This window comes from Arctopsyche grandis, chromosome 4 (assembly GCF_051622035.1).
Source record: "Arctopsyche grandis isolate Sample6627 chromosome 4, ASM5162203v2, whole genome shotgun sequence".
Taxonomy (NCBI): domain Eukaryota; kingdom Metazoa; phylum Arthropoda; class Insecta; order Trichoptera; family Hydropsychidae; genus Arctopsyche; species Arctopsyche grandis.
In genome coordinates, this window is record NC_135358.1 from 7,156,603 (window position 1) to 7,170,008 (window position 13,406).

Consider the following 13,406-nt stretch of genomic DNA (forward strand, 5'->3'; position numbering starts at 1 on the left):
CAATCGAAGTCAGATCACGGGATCGAACCCGGCGCTTTCTCGATACTTCAAGTCATGCTGGTGCCTTGTACTCGACCAAAAATTATTTGAACGTTCTGGAACCGTGAAATGCTGTATAGTATGAATACAAATTGTTATTTGTGTAAGTTGCTGTGCTGTGGATAGTATGAATGGACATTCATGTTTGTATACGTATATACAGCAGTACTTGTCACCGAAACATATCAAGCAGAACTGGTTTTGGAAATATTCACACATTACGTGACGCAATAGTTGCAAGTGCAACTGCACTAACAATAAAGCTGTCATGTGCATATGAATATTTTCAGAAACGTCATGCTGTGTCAATGACAAACGAGCGGTGCTGTATAGTCCGAACAGAACTAGTATTTTGCGTGCAGTGCCGTGCCGATTTCCATAAATCAAAAACAAAGATTATTGTAAATTTTTTTAGTTCTAAAAGACCATAGTTCAGTCGATATTATGATTAAACATACTGTGTATATTAAAATGTATATTTACACGTCTTTGACGTTTTTATTTAGTGTTGATTTATACGGCAGATTCTGTCGCCTAACCGTGAAAATCAAAAAGGATTATTTTCACCCGAATACAATACTGTTAAATTTTTATTTTATACGAATTTGCGGAAATCGAAACGAAATATCAAAAGTCCCATCAGTGAGCAATGAATCATTGCGATAACCTATTTTACTCTGACGCTGCAATATATAATAAAATATCGAAACCAGGGGTTACATTTTAACGTGAAAACTGCTGACATTCGATAAAAAAATCGTTAAATTCAAATACACATTTGTACATGCTATATATAACTAGACAAAGCTCTAATGAAAGATGCATGAAAAAATCAATAGCAATTTCCTTCAATCAACGAGTACATAATATGTACATTTATACTGTGGGGAATTTCCACCGATTTTAATTTTCCGAGATAGTCGATGTGTACTCTAAATAATTGCGGCACTGAAAATCAGCTAGGAATTTCGATTTGTGACGAACAGACGGGCTTCGACTGACATACGGACACTTGTGCAATGAAACCATATGCATATTACGATCATTAGCGATCGTAGTTTGTGCTTTGCATATGTAAACATGAAAACTAATTAAAACCACGTTTGTTAAATAGGAATTAATAATCCGCCAGCGTAGTTTGAGCGGATGCTGAATTCGTTACATTTATTCACAGACACTCACCACGGTTCGTCAACCTTGTAGCATGCACTATCAAAAGGGCATCGGATTCATCTTACAGCGAAATTTATATCAAATTTTGCGATGAAACAATTTTACAGTGCATATAAATGTAATTACATGCATGCATATGCGAGAGTGCATTAGCAGTCTAGCAATTTATTATATGCACCTGTCCGGTTGATAAGTCGAAATGCACTCACTGCCAACTAAATATATCATGGACTCTGCATTTGTGTAGTTGCACTTTAAAAATGATTTGTAGATATTTTTAAATACGTGTCGTCACGATGTTTGAAGTGATGCATTCGTTGAGTGTGTCACACTGAGAATGATAATGCGATAACAACCGTTTAAAATACATTCAACAATGCACCAGTTGTTGTCGTTTGAACGCATGTTGGCTTCAGCATATTGGCCAGTAGCATTCTAGCTAAACGACAAGACTGTAGTGTTTTTAGTGTATGTGAAAATTATTGTTTATATGTTATTGTTGTTTAAAATTATTGTGCAAGTGCTGTTTTCCAGTCAAGATTATACGGCATTAGATTTTGATGGAGTATATTCATGTATGTAAGTGATTTTTCAATGTACCTACATATATTTAAATATAAATCATGAAATTATTTCAAACATATGTTTAAGAGCTAATTTATTTATTTATTTATTTATTTTACAAATATACCAGGAAGGTTTAACAGGTAAACCCCAAATGCGCCTTCCTGGTCCACATAATTATTACATAGATACAATATCTTACATCTATGGTCAGTATACATATATACAAACATCGTATTAATACGATAAATAACGATGAATAACTTTCATGTAACAATACGAATTTTATATTCGATAAACAACCACAGAGACATCTATGGTGAGCAATATGGCGAAACCTAAGATATAACAATAACTAAAGGTTCGCAACAGAACATTGGGAAGGAAACGCCAATTTTACGGGAATCGTTACAATGAAAATCAGAAAAATTGGCAAATTCTGATAAGAAACGATCGACCTAGACAAATCAAGGTCTGGCCAACAGCGAGACAGCGGGGAATCGAACTCGTAACATCAAGTACGAAATAATTCAACATTAACCACTAGACCACGCTGCTGGTTAATAAAGTTTTAGACTCGGAAATCAACCGAAAATGCATAACTTGGAATTTTGTATAAAACTCTGTAGCTTTTATTCACACTTAAAATATTAATTCAAATTTAATATTGAATTTGAGTGAGTGGCTTTGAAATTTGAAATTTTCAATGGTTACTTATATCTTGGCATAGTTTTAAATGAAAAACTATATTTTATGAGCTGTTAATGTGTACCTGGCCCTACTATCTGTCAAATGAGAACAGTTCAATTATACTCGAAATTTATTGGATGAACATTGAAACTAGCTGGTATGGACTTGAAAAATGAAAACCCGTAAGCAAATTGCTTCTTCATATATTAAAATTTTACATGCGTACATTGGACCGGAGCTAAAACCGCGAATTTTGGACTTAATTTGTCGGATCTAGTGGAAAATTTTCGTTGTATCAAGGAAACGTTAATTAGAAAATTTTATTGATTTTTACAATGTTCTGTGCCACCAACCAATCGACTTATCCCGATAAAAAATTCTAAAAAGTTGGTTTTTTCATATATGTCTTTTTCGAGTTTTGATTTTTTTATTGCGTAAAAAAACACTCAATACTAAATGATTTGATTTTATTTGTTTCGATTGTGATAAGTTTTGACTGATTAACGAGAATTCAAAGTGACCGTTTCGCTAGAAAGTATTCATACAAAGCGCGTTGCGCAAGCAATGGGTGTTTTTACGACGGAAGCGTTATTTTCAGAATTCGTTATTTCAGTTCCCGTATTTATTTTGAAAATAAAAGTCGTTGAGAGCTACGAAGTACATATATAAATATAATTTAAGCACAAAGTATATCAAATAAATGAACGAACTATATGAAATATAATATGAAGACAAATAACCTACTTTGACGCAAAATGTCAGGTATTACCATTTCGGGTACCATTCTTTTCAACACATTATATAATCTACTCTCTTCATACTTCTCACCCACGTATTCTATTTCATATATGTACAATGTATGTAAATATTCACATATTTATGTAAAAACTTAATGAAAGAAAATTCAAATTCTTTAATTAGAATGGAAAAGTGAGATTATGTATTATATGTAATATATTATAATGTATGGAGAAGTAATATAATTTTATTGAGTTTTTACTAAGAATTTTGATAAACTCGTATACTCGAGTTTCATTAAATTATAGTAGACTTTGGCTTCTGAAAGCTTCATATGTTCTCAGTTTAAATCTCGCAATAAATTATATACCTTTAAATACTTTACTCGTATATTCGGATTATAGTCGTCTTAAATTATTGTTATTACCGACATATATATGTACATACATACATTAGAGCATTTGAATAAAATTGTGTGTGTTCCGTATGTGTATTTTGCATTAGTCGAGTTGCTAGAATGAGAGAAACATAAATATTTACACGAGCTACGAGTTTGGCGAGCGTGTCGCCGGGTATTGGACGCGAACCGACCGGGAAAACCGGGATTTCCCGGGAAACGAAGAGACTGGCACGACCTGTTGCGCACTCGACACTTCGTTATTATTTGTAGTGTCGCGAAATAAACGTAAACAACGATTGCATTCCTTTTTCCAGACGCTTTGGTTTCCGCGTGATTCTTTACATACATATACTGAGCTTGGCAAATTGGCGATTTTGCCCTTCTTTGTCGATATATCCGGGAAGATACATGTCTTGGCTTATTTTCCTCGAGTGGATCGAAATAATACACAATGGCGGAGGTCTTATTGTTATACGATATTTTAACGTGAAAGCGAATCACGTCTATATAATAAGATTTAATGCGATCGAAATTTCTTACCGGGCGCTCGAATCACACGGGTCAATTGCTCACTCGGAATAGCAATAAAACGACCGTTAAAATTTAGGTCGCCGAGTTGTGTGGGAAGGATGAAAGGGCAAAATTTATGAATCTCGAGTTTCCAGAGGATTTTTCTGAAGCGAAAGCCGTAGGAAACACGGCTGAACGGTAATCAAGGAAGAGTTATAGGAGAACGGTGATGGTTCCGCAGAGGCAGACTATTATTCCCTGCTATTTACACAACTGTTCAGTCTCAGCACCTTTATATCTATGTCTGTTTTTTATTATTATTTTTTCCCCTTTTATTCCTCTTGCCGGATTGAAAATATAGTTTTTCTCACCATCGAAGCTTTGCAACAGGCGATGCTTCATAGTTCGCTTTTTCTTCTGCTCGTACTTTAATACTTCAAAGAGTTCGACTTGAAGTACGCACTTCAAGACGAAGAATGAATCATTTCATTTCTATAAATAACGATGTACACATATGGCGGAATATTTTTTCTATAAATATAATCTAATAAATAATTTCGAAAGAGACTTTGTATATACATATGTATGTAACCTTCGTTCGTTGTTTCGTATACGACACGTTCGATTTATTTTTTTTCGATTCATAGCGCCAATTCCCCGGGGGCGAAGGCTCGGGGGGCGAAACCCTAGGGGGGGGCGAAGCCTCTGGAGGCGAAGGCTCCGGGGGCGCGGGCGCCGGATTCTCGTATACATATAATTTCGAAAGAGATAGTATATTTTTTTATTTGTTCGTGACAGTCAATTTAATAAAAAAACAAATGAGTATTCAAATAAATTTATATAAAATATACTTTCTTTATGATATACATATCTTAAGACCGCTATTTTTAACGTTTATAATGGCCATATACATACATAGGTACATATAATATAATATTTCAGAATTTAAAAAAATATAAACAAATGGTTTTACAGCTTGCTCAATTAGAATTGATGATCAATAGGATTAAAATATTGAAACAAATTTTAAAAAAAGCAATGATTTTATATTATTTTTTTAATTACTAATCCCATTATGCGCGGACATTTTTCTGGGAGGATATTTGGCCAACGGACTTTTGGCCGAACGGAAATTAGTCTGATTGATCCATTTCTATTTCTATATCTATTCATTATCCAATTATATTATATCACTTTATGTTTAATTATGCATTGTCCTATTTAGTCGTATTTTAGTTTTTATTCTTTTCTTTTTCATTTGTTTGTCTATACATATGTATTAAATATATTATGTATTTTGTAAAAATCTATGTTATTTTGTTATATTTATTCTTTATTCTTATGAATTTCTACATCTGAAGGCTGTTGATTTTTTAATAAATAAATAAATACCATATGTTATATATATATTATATGCCGAGTACGAATATAAAATTTGTATCGTATCCCAATTTTTGATTATGTTATAGTACATAAAATTTTTTACGAGGCCACCAGCTATGTACTGGCAAATCCCACGGGCTGGTTTTAATGTGTGAAGAAATTCGCGGGCGTTGTTAATACGCCGAAGGCGTAATTTATGCGCTGTCGAACAGTTAACCGGCGTACACTTCACGCGGCGTACCATACGCCTTTTCCATCTTCCCCCAGTAGACGTAATAAAATCTAATCCGGAAAAAAGCGGGTCAGGCCGGCCTGTAAACGCGCCATAAATGAAATTTATCGCTCGAGGAAGAGGCACGCTTCAGCACTTCGATCGAGCTGCGCTGAAATACGGTCGCACCGAAGCACCTGAATCTAATGATTATTTATCCTCGGCTACCTGGTCTCCTCGGCGAAGATCACCGAGCTCCTCGGTGATGGAGTGGAAGCCGCTCAGACGGCATAAATCAGGATCGCACAACCCCCTTTTTACACCAGCCCTCTTCCACGATTAAGTTTCCAGACTGAGTCCGCAGTTAAAAGGGGGCCGTTGCCGTGGAAACGAGACTGGTCTTTCAAGCTGATCAACCGTTAATTGAAGATTACCTTTGATATTAAGTGAAAGAGAGATTCCGTTATCTTTTTCTTTCTTTGCTTCGAAAAGAACACTGCAGGACTTTGACACAAACCATTGAAGTGAAACTACATACATATGCATGTATAACTCAATGTATGTTGCTATTAATAATTTATAACACACCCATATATACTAACTTGAAAAAACTACATGCCATAAATAATATTCCGTTAGTTACAGACATCACTAACAAACTAACCGGTAGATTCTCTGAGGGAGCGAAATGCAAGGCGATGCGGGGTATATCCTCAATATACCCAATATTTAATCGTCATAGCTATTTATGAACTCAAAATAAAATAAAATTATATCGCGCGCTCATATTACCATTATTAACCTATGCTTCACCCGTATGGAATAACGCCTCGAATAATAACCTTTTCAAGCTCCAAGTAATACAAAATAAATCCCTAAAAATAATTTATAATACACCCATATATACTAACTTGAAAAAACTGCATGCCATAAATAATATTCCGTTAGTTACAGACATCACTAACAAACTAACCAGTAGATTCTATTACAGAATCACTAATAACCATACTAACATACTTGTGAAGAGTCTCGGTGATTACAACAAAATGTTTATACCCGTCAGGTATGAACACAGATTATCTACACACAATCTGCTTTATATCGTCGACTTGAGAGAGTCTTTAATTAATATTATGTATCAGATGTATTATGAGCCTTAAATAAGAATTGTAAATAGGTTGTTGAGCTATTTTTCCTATTATACTGTACATTAACATTAGAATAATATAATACTCTGATTACTAATAAAATAAAATAAAAATTGTAATAAGTAAAAAATGATCAGTAGATCAGTAGCAATTAAGATATAAGATGTATTGTGAACATAATTTCGTAATAATAAAAAGCATTTAAAAATAAAAAATTATAAAATGTACAGCTCAATGTATGTTGCTATTAACCAGATCTATGGAGTCGGATGAAAATTTATCGACTCCGGCTTTATTTTATAATTCGACTATGACTCCAACTTCAATTCCAAATCCAACTTAAACGATTTTTATAAGATGGACTTAAATTGCCAACGAATTTCAAAATACAAAACAAAAATAAAGGAATTAAAAAAATCGCTTAGTCAATATTATTAAGAAACTACATCATCTATATAATACAAGAAAGTACATCATCATCATCTACAACCGCTTACCATCCACTGCTGGATGAAGGCCTCCTCAACACGCTTTCACTCGTCTGTGTTTTTCGCAACTCTCATCTATCTTACCCCACACATATTCCTAATTTCGTCTATCCATCTTCCATGCGGTCTTCCTTTTACCCTTTTGCATTATCTCGGGGACCATTCTAGCACTTCTTTTGTCCACCTTTTATCTATTCTTCTAGCCACGTGGCCCACCCATTGCCATTTCAATCTCTTGACTCTATCCACTATGTCCACTACCCTTGTCATACTTCTCACCCACTTGTTACGATTCCTGTATTATGCTCAGCATACATCGTTGCATACTTCTTTGAGTGCATTGGACTCTGTGTAGCATCTTGGCGTTCAATGTCTAAGTTTCACATCCATACGTCATCACTAAATAGTCAAGTGTCTATCATAAAATAGCAATAAACCTTTCTATTGTCTGAGAAAACAGGAGAGCAAAAAAAATGTTGACAATAGAGAACCATTTTTTAGAAAACGCAAAACCATTTTCTTCATGCATTTTTGATTTAAAAACAACATTCATTTGTCCAACATTCATGCGTCTTGGCGTTCAATGTCCAAAATACATAATATATTTATAAACGTTGATAAATGAAACAATTATACATTAATACAAATGACTGTCATTCTAGTCTTCATTGTAGGTCAGTGTACCACTGATTGCGATAATGAACGGGGTCATATTTATAATGCACACTATTGCATTGCATACACACACTCGTATAATATGCACGTACAGATGTCGATTCAAATCGAATGTGAATTACGAGCTACGTTGTGCTCGACCGCATTTAATGGACGTTTGCCGTTGCACATCCGCCTTATCTCCAGCTTTTGTACAGGAGCAGATCAATGCAAGTTCCGGAGATAATATCGCGCGGTTGCATCGATGCAGACTGCAACGGAGATGCACACGCTGAGCACTCGCATTAAGATTGCCAAACGGCTTATCTGTACCGCCGGGTCATCTTTATTGAAGCTCACAGAACTTTGTTCCAGAACATTGAATATTTACATAATTTATACTACATGTGAGCAGATAGTCTCGTGAGTGGTTTCGGTTTGAATTCGATCTGGTACTAATGTATGTATGGGCGTGTGTGTATTGATGGTATCACATTCGCATACGTGAGGTTCGCATGACACGTTTCCGTTGGTATATCAATGTCTAATGTCGCACAAAGCTCAGTAATTTAACTTGGAGACACTTAATTGAAGTTTCAAAGCACCAGTGGCGAAATCAGACTCCGGCAGCTGCTACCTCAATAATGCCTTAAACTTTAGACCTATTTTGCACACGTATTTCCCCGCAAGTGTGCGGCTATACGATATTCAGCGTATGATATGTCGAAGACTGTTATTATCTATATATATATGCACATATATGGGTACAGTTGTGCGAGCGAAAGGGTTGGCAAAAGTTTCGAGGGTTAAATTTTGCACAATGTATTTTAAATTTAATGGAATTCGTGCTGGTGGTCAAATTTTATTATGAGTTTTTAAAAATTTTGGTTCGAATTGGATGGTTTATTTTTTAATTGTTTGTGTTGCTTTTTTACGGAAAGTGTTTGTAATATTTAAAGAATTTCCACACCCACACGTTTTTTACAGCAAATATGAATATTAAAAAAACGATATTACGCACAATGTATTATTATTATTTGGTGGGCGATTTTTTTAGCTAAATGTAAGTTTAATTTCTTATACGGTTTTTTAATTTTATAAAATAAAAAATATAATACATTTTTTTAAACGGTATTAAGGCGAACCTTATAATTGTCAAATTCATAATAGTTGTTGGCATAAATAATAATAAACGAAATGTTGTTTATTGTAATGGAGAATGTTCGGCACTAAACGTAGTGAGTTGATTTGGTAAATTTAAAAAGATCTTAATGTTCATTTAATTATTTAAAAATACTTGGAATGTAATAGTGACCGATACCGATATAGTAACAGTATCGATACAAATTTTAGTAACCGATACCGATATAGTAACAGTATCGATACAAATTTTAGTAACCGATACTAAGTTTCAGTTCGATAGGACTAACGGTGTTCAAAAAATCCCAAAAATACACGGACACACGCACACAAATTTTTTCTAGATCATGAAAACGTGATCAGTGGTCGATTCTAAGTTCGAATCAGTCAAAATCTCGAGTTCGAATTTTTGCATGATCACAAAACTTCATCTATTGTTACTACGTACCTACATATACAAAGTATAACTGAGTAATTTGTTTTTGTTTTTTAAATATCTGAAACTTACTCTATTATACTCAGGTGCACTCAGACCGAGTCCGCTGATTTGGTCACTCGGACGTTATTCGGACGCTACAAGGACGTTGCTACGTTACGAATAACTTCATTCCGAGTAACTATGTACGTTCCGAATGACTAAATCGGCGGTCTGATTGCACTCGTATTGGGTCAATCAAGTAAAACAGACGGTATTTAATACCTTTATACGGCTGAACACGTCATGAAACTTTTCTCAGTTTGGGAATGACCTCACAAACCTAGCCTGTTTCTTATCTGGTATGTAAAGAAAGTTTTAACTCTGTAATGTATGTATATGTAATTTAAAAGTTGGTGCTTTTATAATTTATTCTCAAAACTTAATCTAGTAAATTAAAGTGTGAAACGTAAAGTAGAAAACGGAATACGTGGATGAGAAGTATTACATAAAATGGCAATGGGCGCGTCACGCAGATAGAAGAATGGACGATAGACAGATGAAAGAAGTGCTCAATTGGTACCCAAAATAATTTAAAAACGTTTAAAAAAAATAGTATTTTTGTGAACTGTATATAATTTGGAACGTTTTCAAGGGAAACAAAAAGCAAAAATCACGTTCCGAATGCGATGATTTCTAGCGAATCACTCTTGACCTGAATAAGTCCAAGTGGCCACTTGTAAAAACATAATTTTACTTGAATCAATAAATAAATGCTCATCAAACGATATACATATAGACAAACAAACGCTATTTGCGTCATCGCAACGTACTGGATTTGTCACATGTGAGATTGATCACGATTTCGGTTATTTAGCACTTTATTTCATCCCGCGGAAAATGGAACAAACCCTACCCTATTTTCTCTCAATGTTGGCGAAGAGACGACGCTTCAAACACACAAATCGTCGTTTTGAAATTCAGGCGTCGTCGTCTTCAGTTGGGGCTGTGGTGGGAGGGAGGGGGGTGGTTTGGAGGCGCCTCTCGCGAATAATTTTATTTTACTCGGCCGCTTAATTACTTCTAAAAGACTTCCATTATCAACAACATTTCACGGTCGTTAATAATGCAAATTGGCGGCGGCGCTAAAGACAGAAGAAGTGTGGGGAGAAGAGAAGGGTGTTTCGAAACTTGTAGACGCGCACCACCCCTTCGAAACCGCTGCTGTTGGTTTCTTTTATAAATTTTGAACGATTCCTAATAGCAAAACGAGAAGAGAGCGAGGTTGCTTAATCCCGGGCCATTAATGCCGGTCGAAAGGGCGGGAAAGCGTCCAGGGTTTTTCCGACGCGTCATTCATTAGCTGGGAGGAGTCGAGGGAAATGGCCATTATGTTAATTCGGAAGCAGTTTTGTTTTCGTTAATAATTCAAAACCGAACAATGCCGATGTCGAAGCCGCCCGCAATTATTATCGAAGTTGTACGTGACTTTTGAGCCAGGTTTTCAATGAATAAGTAACGAGTACAAATGGCAACACTGAAATGGAACTGACACATGTGCGGCGACTGTCGACTATCCGAAGGGGGTCCATTACACTTAGAGCGAATCATTAAATCATTTATATTTGTATTATAAATTAAAGACACACGTATGCTTTATAATAAAAAAACACAATCAAAAGTTCGTAATATATGGTTGTGACGTTAATTGGGAAATCATTCTCCTGTCAAAATTCCTGCGTTCGGTTATTACAATTGCAAATCACTGAACTCGTCACTAATTGGTGACTTTACCAGGTAGAATAAATGCAATTCTGATTAAAAGTTATTTTAATATATTAATCTGGTTTTAAAATTTTGCGAAAATCGAGTTCAAAGGAATTGCTTTTAATTGTAGATCATTAATGTAGCAAACGCGTCACATTTTCACTATTGAAATAAATTTTCGTAGATTTAAATTTTAATATTGTGTAAAGGTTTTCAAATACTGTAACTTACTGATTTAAATTATATTTTCACTTTATACGCCTTGAATGGATATTTAAATCCTTATTATGAATAACGAATTTAAATTTCTCTAGGAATATATATGTATATGTACATTCATACATATAAATGTACTCTAGAAATAATATAGACAACTGAGAATATTGATCTTATATATAATATACATATCTATATACTTGCTTTTATGTAGCTTTTCTGTGATATATTTTATTTATATTCTTTTGTTTGATATATGAAAAGATTTATTAATAAATAAAACTCTATAATTGAGGGATTGAAAAAATATTATAAACCTCATTTTTCATTAAAAATAAACCATCCACTACCGGATGAACCAATCTTTAATTCATTCTCCAATACGTTTCCATTTAACTTCATATTTTTTTCTTATCTTTTTTGACGAATCTTAATACTTTAAAATTTACCTCTGACCCTTTGATCTGCTCTTTCTCTGACTCAAATCCTTAACAGACTAATACTATTGTAAATTTAATAATATTTCCCATCCTTTTATACCTTATAGTCATAGCAAGAACACCTTATCGAAAAATTGCACTAGTTCTAATGCACTATTCCACCAATAAACCCCGCAAGTATTCCACCTCGCATAAACTATTCACCTTCAAAAGCATCTCTTACTTATTTTTAAGTGGAATTAGAACAGCATCTACTCCTAAACCCATAATCCACACATTCGTGTATATGCCAATCGCTAATTGAATAATGAAGCACATAAACGGCTTCCCAACACATGACGCCGCTTTAATCCCATTAAAATGTAATCACCCTGACAGTACTCCAGACCGGTGGGTAATTTTGTACATTATTTGAATTCGAACTGGAAATCTTAGCCCGGACATGGTCGTGAAGCACTGACTATGTACCTATGGCATTTAACAATTAAATGGTTTTATCTAGGGGGCACCATCGTAGCGTGCTTGTTTTGCCACCGCACGTGTTGAGCGCCAAACTGATTTTAATTCGGTGCCCACTTGGTGCCCCTGTTATCGCAACATCTACATTACATTCAATTAGCCGGAAAAGGGGGTGGATCGGGTGGGTAGGTGGGTAGTTAGTTCGCGTGTGTGAGCGTTCCTGCCCACCCCTCGCCACTCTTTAAAGCGATACCTCACTTAATTCACTGAACAAGCTTTTATACTCGTATTACGTGCGGAGCTTATTCAACTACATACTTGGTTTTTGTATTTTTAAGTGTCGTTTTATTTTTAATTTCTTTAGGTTGGCTTACCAAAGCTTCCGAACGGTGCAGTGAATGAAAATTTGCAATTCTCATTTGGTTAAAAAGTTAAAAGTTTTAAAGTTGTGTATAAAATATGTAAGTTTTCACCCGCGTATTGTTTTTATATTGTACGTATCGCATGAACTGAATACGTTCTTTTATTTGTTTCAAGCAATTCACTTGGTATGAATATTAAATTAAACTTTATTTATTCCCTTTTTAACGGCAACTTATCCTACCGCACATGCTAGCTTTCACAAGACCTATTTAATATTTATTAAGTCGAGTAGAAATTAATAGTTCCGTATGCAATTTCATCGATTCGTATCGATTCTAATTATAATTTAAATTGTATGGTCACGGGTCACATCACTAGTGTATGCTGCTTGCTAGTCCTTATATATGTGACTACAAGGTCGATCGTATGCTATCAGAATTTGCCAATTTATTTGATTTAATTGAAACGGTTCCTACATATTGGCATCTCTGCCCTAGCTCTCTCGCAAAAAATCGTGTTACTGAGCATTTTGGTTTTTGCTGATTTGTATAAATGCTGCTAATTTGTCCATAGATGTTTCTGTGGATGTTAATCGTTGTTTATATTTG

General features: G+C 34.7%; 1 protein-coding gene across 2 annotated transcripts in view; it reads left to right on the plus strand.

The window, feature by feature from the left end:
* The first annotated feature begins 1,638 nt into the window (after positions 1 to 1,638).
* LOC143911227 (CUGBP Elav-like family member 2) overlaps positions 1,639 to 13,406 on the plus strand; it is a 605,340-nt gene continuing 593,572 nt past the window's right edge. For both annotated transcript variants that reach the window (XM_077430030.1, XM_077430026.1), the window contains exon 1: positions 1,639 to 1,787. The gene's annotated coding sequence lies outside the window, so the exon portion shown is untranslated. The remainder of the gene's footprint in view (positions 1,788 to 13,406) is intronic.